At 43.4% G+C, this 13,338-nt stretch overlaps 1 protein-coding gene across 21 annotated transcripts in view; it reads right to left on the reverse strand.

Annotated features, from left to right (window-relative positions):
* Window positions 1–2,483: 2,483 nt before the first annotated feature.
* LOC119018006 overlaps window positions 2,484–13,338 on the reverse strand; it is a 138,477-nt gene continuing 127,622 nt past the window's right edge. For all 21 annotated transcript variants that reach the window (XM_037095297.1, XM_037095296.1, XM_037095316.1 and 18 more), the window contains 2 exons: window positions 3,978–4,039; window positions 2,484–2,968 (listed from right to left, as the gene is read on the reverse strand). The gene's annotated coding sequence lies outside the window, so the exon portion shown is untranslated. The remainder of the gene's footprint in view (window positions 2,969–3,977; window positions 4,040–13,338) is intronic.

A 13,338-nucleotide genomic window follows, 5' to 3' on the forward strand; every position in this document is an offset into this window, starting at 1 on the left:
TATTGAGGACATGGGAAAGGAGATTATTTAAGCAGCATACAAACACTGACCAGATATTATTTCAAAACCCACTCTGTCTTTCCTGAAGGCCAGCAGCGTTTACATCAGTTCCCCACAAACCTTACTCTCAAATTTCAAATTTTGTCGGCCGCTGAGCACATAGTCACCTGAGAAAACAAAGTTGAACTTGTGATCCATTTCTGTTATGGACTGAATAAACTCATGCTTTGTCCTGTGTTGTTGTCAATTGCGACTCTAAGGAAAATGGATACAATCCCGCTGTGTTTGAAACAGCGACAACGCGGGGGGGGGGAGTGGTCTGTTGCCACTTTAAGCAACAGATGATGTATGTATGTATGTGATGAAGATGTATACGTGCCACCACCTTTGTATCACATTGCCAGTATCAGTATGCTGACATGCTCACAACAACGAGGCTAACACGCTGATGGTAAGCACGTTTAACATGTCCGCCATCTATGTTTCATCTGAGTGTGAATATCATATTTCATTCCTCTTTTACTTCCGCACAAAACACCTTCAATAATAGACTCATTACATTTTTAAGTCATACTTTGGGTGACATGAATTAATTCAAAGTCACAACATCAGATTTTGGATACACAATTGTCGTCATCAAACAAATTCACAATAATGATATTATTAAGATATCTAGAGAGATATGAACAAATAAAAAGCTAGCAATCAAATCTGTTAACTGTGTGTTTTGCCTCTTTTTCGCCAAATAAATTACGAGAGCAGGGAGGTGGGGGAAACAAACTTTTACTATGTCAAGTTGAATGAGATATGATTCAATCATTAACTGATTTTTCATATTCGCAGGTTATCAATCTCATTTTTAAAAAATCATTATTGTGAACATCGCGATGTTGTCACACCTCCAGATGACACATTTCAGTAAAAACTCACAAATGTTGACCTCATGGTGGCGTAAGAGTAAAAGTCAGCAGACCACCAAAGTCATCAGGGTTCATCCTCTGGTGTCTGGATGAAGTTACATGCTATCAACAACATTTCAGTCTAACAGTGCTGCAACACTGACATCACTGATTAGCGTGGCTATGAATGCCTTCAAATGTCTACACCACAGATTTAAACAGAGATATGGCGATTTATAAAAATAAATATTATCTTAATATTCACAGGCAACCTTTGTGTGTGTACAGCATGTGACGGCTGAATGTCTCTTAGATAACGACTGCCTCTAAATGCAATGCTTGGGGACATCCAAGGCATTAATAACAATTATTGGTGTTCTTTAGTTTCTTCAGACACCTTAAGTGTGGCGTATTGACTGCTATGCTGGAAAGAATGTTGCTTATTGATCTGGCCAAGGCAGAAACCAATGGTGTCCTCTTCCTGTTAGGCTGGAATTAATCCTTACATGCTGCCAGCGAGCGAATAACTTACCTACCGCGACCCAGTGACTGGAACAAAGCTCACAGTGTCTTCCTCGCCGAAGCCCCTCTGAAAAAAGTCAAGTGAAACAAGAGATGGACCCAAACACATGCACGGAGCGACAGGAAAAAGGATCGGTGCTTTAAGTTCTGTTGCAGCAGGAGAGTCATGTACGACGACTCCTGCAGGAGAACAAATGCTTTAGACAAGGTTGGAATAAATCAGCGATAACACTGAGGAAGAAAACGCTTGTTGATCGAGGGAATTAAAATGGCCTCCATGTTTTTTGTGAACTTTGCTTTTGGTTTGCACAAAGTCAAGTGGAATTCTACTGAACAAACAGGACACCATTTACTTCTGTTAGCAACTGTAAGAAATTTAAGAGTGTTGCAGCATGCAGTTATGTTTCTACTGGTCCATTGTCTTATCCCTAACCAACACTTTGTGTATCCTGTACTACCATGCTTGGTCTACCTCCCTGTGGACCGTATGGTTACTAACAGCTCATCCACTATTGCTTAGGGGTCTTATTTTGTTCTAGAAGAAAGACTTTATACTGTCAAACTCAGACATCCCTTGTGATTGAAGGCCGATGGGCATGGAACTCTCAGAGCTGCCCTCAAAGCTGCAACAATGCCTGCTTTCACACAGCCAACTTGTGGTGGGTGGAGTGGAAGAACAAAGGCAGACTTGTTAGGGTTTAGATGCCTTTATTATTCTTTTATTTGGCCGCAATTTCTTCTCTATCTGCCCATATTCATTAAGTGTTTTTGGCTGCATTGGCTTGTGGGGTCTGTGGCTCTAGGAGTAGTTACTGCATGGGACTCAAAACACATCAAGCGCTCTACTTTCTCTTTTGTACAAATCAACGTACAGAAACTTGGTCATGAAAAATAGATGGATCTGCCTTTTAGCGCATCGTTGAATCAACTAATGAAACGAAAAACACTGATGTGATTCGGGGCATTTGAACAGAAAATAACGGAGTATCAGTGTGCAAAATTAAATGATTTCCACCTACCTAGATTAGGTCTGGAAATTAACAATAGTGCTTAAACGACTGGTTCAATACTTGTTTTTTTTATTAACCTTTACTGTTTGCATTCTGAAAGTATAATTACAGTATAAACATATTTATAACTCAAACGCATCAACTTAATATTCTCATGAAACTGAGCAGACACAAAATAGTAAAACAAAACTGTGACAGAAAAATTGTTGAGACTTGAATACGACTATACAAAATACATCTTTAACTCATGTTGTGACACCAAATCAATGTTCTGAAATCATTTGTTTCAAGTTGTTGAGATGTCATTTGTTTTAAGATCTCATCATTAATAGAAATTGATAGTTAAATGTCTCTGGGATCGGAAAGTGTGGACTCCGCGATGTCCAAAGTCTGCTAAGGTGCAGAAACTCTCCCAGCTCTGCACACGTGGCTGCTGGGAACATGCAGGCTTGGGGAGGTTGGAAGCCGAGACGCTTCTCCTCTTCTGTGGACTCTCCGCTTGAATAATCAGAACTCCCGTCGCAGTCAAGAGCAGAGCTGAAAGCACAAGAGACTTCATTCAGACAACACGTGCAATAAGTGGATGATCAAAGAGCACTGATGCTGCTAAAGCAAGTTACAAAGCACTTAATTGTTGTTTTTTTAAAGCAATAAGAGGTTGTGTATTGTTTGAATTCTCTGGAGGCAGCAGAGACAGAATAACTTTGATAATGTCATCAGGTGTCTCATAAAAGCGTTGTTAGTTTTTGGAGCTCGACTAAAGTCAGGGTATCTCAGCCTACGGTGCTTTAATTTCCTCCGCCAAGGCGGTTATGTTTTCACCCATGGGTCTTAACTTTTGTAGCGGATCTGGATGAAGGAACGGATCGAGGATTTTTCTGTCACTTTGTCACATTTTTCAACATTTTTGTACATTTCTCAGGGAATAATTCTCAGGGATCTTGATCATAATAAAAATCAAGTGTATGAGGTAGCTATTGTCTAGGAGTGAGTACAATCTGAGGTACAAACATATGTTTGTTATGTGTTTTATTTGATATTGGATTAGTCTTGATTGAATTAAAAGGGACTGTTGGGCCTTATCAGAGGTATGTGCTCTACACAGTGCCATTGTAGTAGTTTTTCACTGTTCTTTATGTTTTTAAAGTGCAATACTCTTTATAATAAGAATCCCTCTTAAAGATATACAACATTTCTGCATAAAAAAATTACCTGATCTTTGTCCAACAATGTTCAAACCTACAGAAATACATACTTTTTTTTCATATAAATGACATATTGTGCTGTGTTTGATCAAAAGAACCAAAAGCTTTAATATGTTAATTCCATTTTTATGTGAGAATAAGTAACACTTCTGTCTGGACTTGCTGCACACTGTTTACAGTTTGTCTCCAGCTGTACACTTTTTGTTACTCGGGTGCATTTTTGGTCAGTAGAGATTCAAACTGGCCCTAATGATGCCTCATATGTATTAGGTTGGTGACCTCTGCCCATCACATCTTTCTGTGCCCGTCACCTTCACAAGTCTGAGTCTGAATTGACCTACCAGTGCGCTGAGCAGGTTACCAGCAGCTGCTGTGTCACTGAGGCCCGGTCGATATACAGTAGCTGCAGGGAGAAAACATCGACTGTCAGCTGGCAAAATCACAAGCGCTAAAATCCTCCTGTAACAAGGCTGCCCGAACCCCCAATCAGCAATCGCTTGTTATGTTCTTTACTGTGTCAAAACAATCCCTCATTACATGATTGGACAAAAAAAGGTTGATGGCTTTGTTAGTTGTAAAACGGCTCTCTAACCAGATGTAAATTGCAACGGAATGCAAATTTGCTCTGCTTATTCTGGCCGAGCATCCGCAGTGTCCCAATCCCTCTTAAGCTTCTTGTTGACCGCGTCTGCCAGCTTTGTGTACACAATTGGCTCCTCAGCTATTCCGACTGCATCGTTAATGTCTGCCCTTTTGTGCTGCTCGGTTCCACCGGAATAAATAGAATCACACGTGCAAAATTATTTTCTAACACAGATAATTAGCTGGAGAAACAATACCGCGTATGAATAATAATGTGCCCCGGTAACATTATAACTTTTAAGCACGGGAAAAAGCAAGGATTTGAATGCCAAGGGAAATGAGCTTATCAAATAAAGCTTGACAATGTGCAGTGAATGAAATGAGTCAATCATTTTAATGTGAGATGGGAGCCCTGAGGAGAATAAATAAGCAATCGTCACATCATGCAGGGAGAACAAATGAGCATGGTACACAATTAGGCAGGGTCACATTCTGCCAGAGCTGTGAGCGTGGGATGGGCTAATGAGCTGTGTGTGTGTGTGTGTGTGTGTGTGTGTGTGTGTGTGTGTGTTTTTGTGAGTGTGTGTTGGAAGAGAATGAGGAAACAGATGAAAACACTGATCCCTAGCCCTCAAATTTCTGATGTGCAGACTAAGACAGCCAGACAGCTAGATGCAAAAAAGCAGCAAGTCGGGCAAGAGACAAAGATAAAAGTGAGAGGGGCTGGTGGAGGAGAGGTAGGCTATCGGACGTCTTGGCATCTGGGGCAAGCAGACGTGCAGGTGAACTGAGCAATGGGCAGGTACAGCAGTCGAACAGACAAAAAGAAGAGAAGTGCCTCAGAAGGACCAACGGCACAGAGCTTTCAAAGGCGACTCATAGTTATTAACTATTCAATCACATAAAGGAGAGCTGAAGGCGTGAAAGGTTGCGGACCGAAGCACTTTTGCTTCAGTGCATTAAGAGCCTGGTCCAGCACTCTGGCTGCGTGAAAGAGAAATAGATTGCCTCCCAGGAAGATGACTGCTCAAAGGAGTCGGCTTTTTCCCCTTAATAACAGCAATCTGCTGCGAAAATCTAATCCCAAGTACCATTTACACTGAATCTGGATAACTTCTGCTCGAGAAAGCGTACAATATGAATATTTCATTCCTTGATATACAAATAAACAGAACAAGCCCCCTCCCCCCAACATCAATCAGGGGACGTTCTCAAAGTGAGTGAACTGGAAGAGCAAATTGCTAATGAATACCATGCTGCTAAGAAATGCACATTCTAAAATGGCATTGTGGTTATGTTGCACAACTGGCCCCGAAATGAAAACACAGCTCTCCACGTGAGTGTGGAACGGAATTGATTGTACAGACATGGGTGCGCGTGACCCGAGAGGTCACGAAAAAGAAAATCTCAAGTGAAACACTCACAGCGTTGTTAAGCGGGCTGGCATATACACAGCAACAAACCAGGCATGAACGCTGTCCCTCAACTCAAGTAATAGCTCCATCTTTGCCATTAAAGTCAGATATGGACGCACCCTTTAAGCCCTCCGCTCTCCTTCTCGCTGGCCTAATTCCCCCTCCTCAGTGGTGGATGAGAGGGATCAGAAATCCATCCATATGCATGGGCAACTATCTGTAGAGGGGAAGTCGGGTCTCAGCCTGGCCAGCTTTTCTGAAAGTACTGGTAATGACACTTAATGAAAGCTGGGGAGCCGAACTCTGAGAGGGGAAAGCCTGCGCTTGTACTCCCCCAGCCCCCACACGCCATCCAGACCGGGCCCGTCAGACGGCATAAATAAACAAACGTGCTGCGTGAGAATAGATGTGCTATTTCCCTAGCCTCTCTCATGCCATTTCATCCACTTATTTATCTATTTATTATTATTCCCTGGATCTCTGGTTTGCTTTCAGCCCACCTCTGTACTCATGGCTCCCTGCAGGCTTTTTGAGTGTCCCAAAACATTAGCTGGACTTTGCTCCAGTCACCCTGTGGCCCTTAATGGGCTGAGTCTGCATCAGCTCCCCACTGGTCTCCACAAATACACACACGAGAAGAGCTGTCAGAGCGCCGTAAATGGAGCAAATATTCAGGCATGTCACAAATCTCCTCTTATTAGCAATCACACTGCTTTCTCTGATGGATTAACAAACCGGACCAAACCCCTCTTCTATCCCTAGTTAAGCTGTCATCTTTTCTAATTGGAGTAGTTTGGCACACAAAAGAGCCTCCCAGTGATGCAGGTGATACGGCTGAGAAGAGAAGGGTGAGGAGGAGCACGACGGTTGCAGCGATGCCGGTGTTGAGAAGGCTGGTGAGGCGCAAAGTAAACAGAGGGAATGAGGGGATAGAGAGGCTCTTCTTAGCTCAAGCCCCTAATCAGTACAGTCAACACATGGCAGATTGGGTTCGCATCTTTTTCACCCGGCTCTCGCTCTGCCTCTGTCCTTCCACCACCAAAACTTATCCCCTCAATCAGCCCCAATTTCCCTCCTTTCAATCTGGGAGGATATCAGGCGGGAATCTGTTGCAGGCAAATACCAGGTAACACAAATCTGGCTCACGCTGAGGGCAGAGGAAAAAATGAGATGGCTTCAATGTTGGGGGCACCATTGCACCGACAAATAACTCTTTCTTCATATTTTATTTAGACAACGTTAGAAGTTTCTGTGAGGATGCTCCGGATGAAATATTTACTTCTGGTCTCACAGGTGAACACTGACAGCGAACACTTTTCTGTTTGTCTGGCCGGAGGAGAGGACGTCCTCGGGTCATCTGGGTGAAAAGTTTGCTGAATCGAGAGGCTCAAACGGAGACCTCTTCCTCTGTCGCACCACCTCTTTTTGATCACAGACTCCCTTTGCTTCACCCCTCAACATTTCCCAGCTAATGGCACAAATGTGTCTTTGGTGTGAACAAGCTTTAGCCATCAGTCGAGACTGGGCTACACAGGTGGGGATGCCCCAGCTGGCCAGAGCGGAGCAGATTACAGTGGAGGTCATCCTGGGTGCAGAAGGACAGAAGTGCTAAACATGGCTGTATGTAAAGGAGAAAGAGAGAGAAATGTGCTGGGGCTGCATTAGCAGCAGGGCCCAGAGGCACAACCCAGGGGGGTGGCGGACCTCAAACCCTGATGTGCAGCCTGCTCAGGGCTCTCAGGCTGCTGATTTCACAGCCAGAAAACACAGACCATTAGTCACAAAATCATGCTGAGCCCTATGCTAATCCCAGAACAAGCAAAATCAACATGACAGCCAATAAAATCCTGGGAGCGAGGCGGCTGCTTTGCTTTTCAGTGATACTGTCTGTGATGTGCTGGTGAGTGTTTGTATTGACCCGTGTTTCAGATGAGCCACTCCAGAAACACTGGCGCTCTGTCTGAAAGCTCGCTGCTTTGTCACTGACACTGTCTCTGGAGTCGGCCGGAGCCAAAGCAGAGAACATGCAGTCACAGAGAGGGGTTTGTATAGATTTTACAGCCTCTTTTGGAAGAAAACTGGAGTCTTTGCCTGGACTCTGATAGACTAAAAGAGTAAGATGATCAGAGCCAAAGCCTGTCTCAGGTCAGAGTCTGTAATGTCTCGCTGGTGAACTCAGAAAAAGCCTCATTGGCGGTTTTGTTACAATCCTCTGGATCCTTTGATTGTGTCTGTTAAACTAATTTTCTCTTGTCTTTAGCAAGAATTTTACGTCGAGCTTTCAAACTGGCTTCAGAAGCCTGACAAGACACATCACTGTGCGTTCATCAGAAAGCAACAGTTCAAGACACTTTAAGTTGAAGAAGTTAAAGTTAAAAATATATAAATTTGTACACGGTGATGAACAATGTTTCTTCTCTTGATTCATGCCCCATGAGCAAAATTTGATTTGATACACAAACGCATCACACACTCTACTCACAGCGATATATTCTGTATCTTTGCATTCCAAGAGTTTCAACATAGAGCTGAAAAGTGTTGTTTCCAATGACCTCTTGTGGTTCAGGTCTGCTGCACCACTCACCACACTCAGGATCTCTGACAATTGTGATGTACACCTGTGATGTGTCATGGCAGCAGGCTGATAACTTCAACCAAAGGATGTCGCGGTAAACATGTTCTCAGGTTATTAAATCCGTGAATTCAGCTTACATGGCCAGTCCATGCTGTCACTCATCACAATAAGGATATATCCAGAAAAAATATACAGTATATTGTTTTGAAAAATGCCAGAAACGAGAAACTTTAAATTGTGTTCGAGCCCTTTCTTAAGGCTTCATCAACATCAATGTTTGTGTGATGGCCTAACATAAAGTATTGAATGATAGTGAATGTAAAAACACGACATTGCTCAAGATTTGTAGATTGATTTGATTCTCTCTCTGTACACCTGAGTCTTCTCCTCTTCAAGCCTCTTCTCGTCAACCTCTGCTTAAAATCTCCTGACCTCAATTTGCCAAGACTCCACAACCTCCTGCAGGTGTGTTCTGCGCGCGCGCGCGCGCGCACACACACACACACACACACACACACACAGAGCGCTCTGTATTTCACACAGTTACATACGAGAATAAGCACGTCAATATAAATCCCTTCTGTCCACTTTCTCTTTCTGAGCAAAGATGGATGATCTCCGTGCTTTGGCTTTTTTTGATTTTCACAGACAGTTTTTCATTTACTTGCCTGCAGCAAAGTAGGTTTTTGATAAAATGTGCATTAGCTATTGTTGAGATAGAAACCAATTAACGCGCAAGTGCACAGAGGCCACGGCAGTAATGTGGTGTATATTAAGGCCCTGCTTACGTTCCAGAACGAACTGGCTGATGGAGGAAAACATCTTGTGAACATGAATGTTGTCTGACCAAACGCAACATCTCTATATATAGAAAACTGTTCTATCTTTCTGTCATGTTGGGGTGTAAAGCCAACAGGGAGGCGACACAAGGGCATGAAGGAGCAAGGGAACATTTATAAGACTAATTACTAATTAGGCTGATGAGGCATACGAACAGTATATGTATTTACCCTTGACCTGGACTACCTTTAAGTCAAAGCTATCCCTGAGAGATACTGTCTTTACCCTATTGGAGCTCATATTGTGCTTTTTGGGTTATGTCCTTTGCTTTATCGTGTTATGTAGCATTTCTGTTCATGTAAAAGTTCTGCAAAGTGAAAAAGGCCTCGCCAAAGGGAGACTCTCTCCCCCAGAAGACACTCCTCCTACACTGCCTGAAAACGCCTGATTTGGAGGCAAGCCTTTTCTTCTGCCTGCCAGGTCCTTCTTTGGTCGGGTAATGAATCCCTTTTCAAATCCTTTTTTTAAGTTTTCTACTCAATATCACACTTTGTAGCTAGTCAGGGTAAGTATCCATCTATATTTTGCCACCTTATGAAATCCTGTCTATTTCTGTGAAACACTGGGTGGCATTCAGGAAGATAATTTTAGTACAGACTCGCTTCACTGACTTGTTTTGAAAAAAAAAAAAAAAAAAAAAAAAGAATTAGTTGTGATCTGTGCACAGCCTGTCAGCAGCTACCTTGTGTCACTCCTTTTCCCCAGCTTCAGCCCCACAGCCATTTCCTACTAGTCAGGGAGACGAAGGCTATGAGCACACCGCCGCCATCACAATGACCTTTCCACAAGCCCAGGGAGCACGCAATGCAGAGGAGAGGCAATAAAAGTAATGAAAGAAGCAAAGGCAATTAAAGTGGTGTGTGTGAGGGGAGCGTGGCGGAGATGAGCCTAACTGGAGGCGGCCCTGGAATGCACTACAGCTCCATATCCCCCATAATCCCTGTGTGATCGCAGAGCAACCCTGGTGTGCTCCCTGTCTGATCATCCTCTTGCAGCATTCACCAGTTAATCTGTGCAAAAGGACAGCCATGCACACACACACACACACACACACACACACACACACACACACGGACGTGTATAAAAGTCATTCAGAGACACACACACCTCTGTGCACACTTCCAGAGTCTTTATTGTAGGCTGCATACAATATGTACCGCACGACAAAGTGAAGGAAAACTTATAAAAATAAATGACCAAACACAAACACATTCAGGCACAAATGCACACACACACACACACACACACACACACACACACACACACACACACACACACATTTAGTTCTAGAAAATGAGTTGCTCTCCTCCCGCCCTCTGCAGCGCGGCGTTTCCTCGCGGCCAGTGAGAGTCATTAATGCCCTTCCTCTGATGCAGCCACACAACCAACAGCAATTATTTCTAAAAGCAAAAAGTGAAAACAGACAGCGGACGCACAAATATACACGGCACATAATCATTATTTTTTTGTTAGGCAGGCTGTGTGGGGGCCGAGGAGGTGGCAGCGGCTTGGACTTCATTTTCTCTGGCGGAGTTTACTGACCGCAAAATGACAAGGATGCTTTTCCTAAACCAATTAAGAGGCTGCAGTGCTGCTGTTACCATGTGACATTGACAGCACTTAAGGAGGCTGACGCCAGGCCTTCGAGATGAGCCAGAGATGTGCTCTTGGCTCAGGAGTCAGAGCATGCACACGCACATACACACAAAGAGATACATGTGTATGCAATATTGCCCACGTCACGACAATGTGAACACCTACGAGCTCCAGACCAAAACAAAGATATAACTAATTAAATACTAATACATAAGATCAGCAGTACTGTGGTGTGTGAGTGGCTAAAAGGAAAATTAAAAAAAAAAATCCAGCTGGTAATATCAGTTGAGTCCGGAAAGAGACCTCATTATCTAATCTGCTTTAGGAGTACAGAGAAAGGGCAAAGCTACAGGGCCCCCCCTTTTCTTGACAACAGAATCTGATCCCGTCTGTGGACTACAATTAGTGAACACTGCGACCTCTGGGAGTTGTGACTCTTCTTGAGAAAAGGCTGCTTGGTCCAAGCTAATGACCACAATGCTCCGTGAAGGAGCTAGCATCGTGCCCTTCTTAGACTAACACTCACTGTTGAGAAACGAGATGAGAGTCATTTTCCTTCCTATTACAGAGCACTCCCATCACAGTGGTGCTCAGGGCTTGTAGGGCATTGGCGGGTTAAAGTGCTGCTTAAAGAGGGGAGAGCTGATGTGAAGCCGGGCCTGGCCAGTGTCAACTGTCATTTTGGCTGCTCAGATGTCAGAAGCAGGTTTGGTTGACAGAAAGTCCATATTCTCAATCTGCAGCCCGACATGCGAGTGTCTGCTGTAGTCTGAGCAGCTTTTTAATTTGGTGCATAGTCCTCCCTCCATGGGACAAAACATCAAAAAGATATGCCCACCCACCACACCCCTCTGCTGCATACAGTCAAACACACTTCATAACAGCAGGTAAATCCACAAATGTACATTTCTTTTCTTTGCATTAATCTATTTTACTGTATTTGAGCTCAATATAAGCTTTATTGAGCATCTAGACTAAACAATACTCTAAACAATAAGTCTTTTCCTTCTATTTGTCATCTCATATGAAGCCATGAGACAGTTCCTACATTCAGGAGGTCAAACTCCAAAAATACTTCCAGTGCATTTAGAGAGTATTCAGACAACTTCCCTTCTTTCACATTTTGTTATGTTGCTGCTTTAACTTAACATCTCACCAATCTACACTCAACACACCACAATGACAATGCAGAAAAAATACTTTTTTGACTGATCATTCTGCCATTTTCTGCCATTCTTCTCTGCAGATCCTCTCAAGCTCTGTTGGGTTGGAGGTGGGCCATCAGTGGACAGCCACTTTCAGGTCTCTCCAGAGATGTTCGATTGGGTTCATGTCAGGGCTCTGGCTGGGCCACTCAAGGACATTCACAGAGTTTTCCCCTAAGCCACTCCTGTGTTGTCTTGGCTGTGTGCTTAGGGTCATTGTCCTGTTGGGAGGTGAACCTTCGGCCCTGTCTGAGGTTGGTTCTTGGGGACCTTAAATGCAGCAGACATTTTTTGTAGCCTTCCAAAGATCTGTGCGTCGACACAATCCTGTCTCTGAGCTCTGCAGGCAGTTCCTTTGGCCTCATGGCTTGGGTTTTGCTCTGATATGCATTCTCAGCTGTGAGACCTTATACAGACTTATCCAATCAGTCGAATTTACCACAAGTGGTGTTCAGTCAAGGTGGAGAAACATGTCAAAGATGATCAAGATAAACAGGAGTGTTATAGAAAAGGGTCTGAATACTTTTGTCAATGTGATATTTCAGTTTTCCTTTTGAATACCTTTGCTAAAAATTCTCAGGCTGCAACATAACAAAATGTGAAAAAAGTGAAAGATATATGTATATCAGTTGCGCTTGAACCATCTCTTTACTCTCTCACATGAAAGCTGCTCAAGTTCAGCACCTCTGATTTGGTCCTCTCTCTGCAAGTTATCTTGTCAGGCCTCTCTACACTAGAGCCTGCGCACCTACATATCATACAAAACGTGTGAGCTCACAAAACACAGAACCGATACATCTTCACCTTAAACGTGCAATACGTAACAAACGTTCCGAACCCCTCTGCCTTGTGACCACTCATATCAAATCAGCTTGCATTTTTTTTCTTTCTTAACGCAGAATGTTTTGTAGTTTTCTAAAGCATGGTTTCTCTTTTCAGATTGTATCATTGGATATAAAAGATTAAAAACAGAAAAGGAAATAAATAAACAAATCAGCAGTGGAAATAAGCCGTATTTTTGTAACTCTGTTTTCCAGCTCAGCTCTGCACGGCTGCAGCCGAACCACCCCGGGCTCTGGGTGGTGCTCTGCAGCTCCATCACACATGACTTACAGTCCTCCACCAGCTACAGAGAGAGATAATGGGCGGCTGTCAGTTACGCACCTCTGTCCTCATCTCCCCCTAATCAGCTCCCTCATCTCATGGAGCTGCATGGGTGTTGGAGTTTCACGTTGGACTAAGTTTGACAGTCACGTTCCATCTTAACTCGGTGGCGGAGATTTTGAGCACGTAGGTGGGCAGATGAAAGATACCCCTTATATGCATGAAAGAGATCAAATTGGGATTAAGGAGATTAATTTTAGATGGTAATTGAGAGAGAAACTTTTTCATCAGATTTATCTAACTTTCTAAAAGATGTCAAATGTGGTGTGATTTAATTTGCTAACAGATGAATGGTTGGTAAATTGCTGTGCTTCAGGCTTGTGTC

This window comes from Acanthopagrus latus, chromosome 4 (assembly GCF_904848185.1).
Source record: "Acanthopagrus latus isolate v.2019 chromosome 4, fAcaLat1.1, whole genome shotgun sequence".
In the NCBI taxonomy this organism is placed as follows: domain Eukaryota; kingdom Metazoa; phylum Chordata; class Actinopteri; order Spariformes; family Sparidae; genus Acanthopagrus; species Acanthopagrus latus.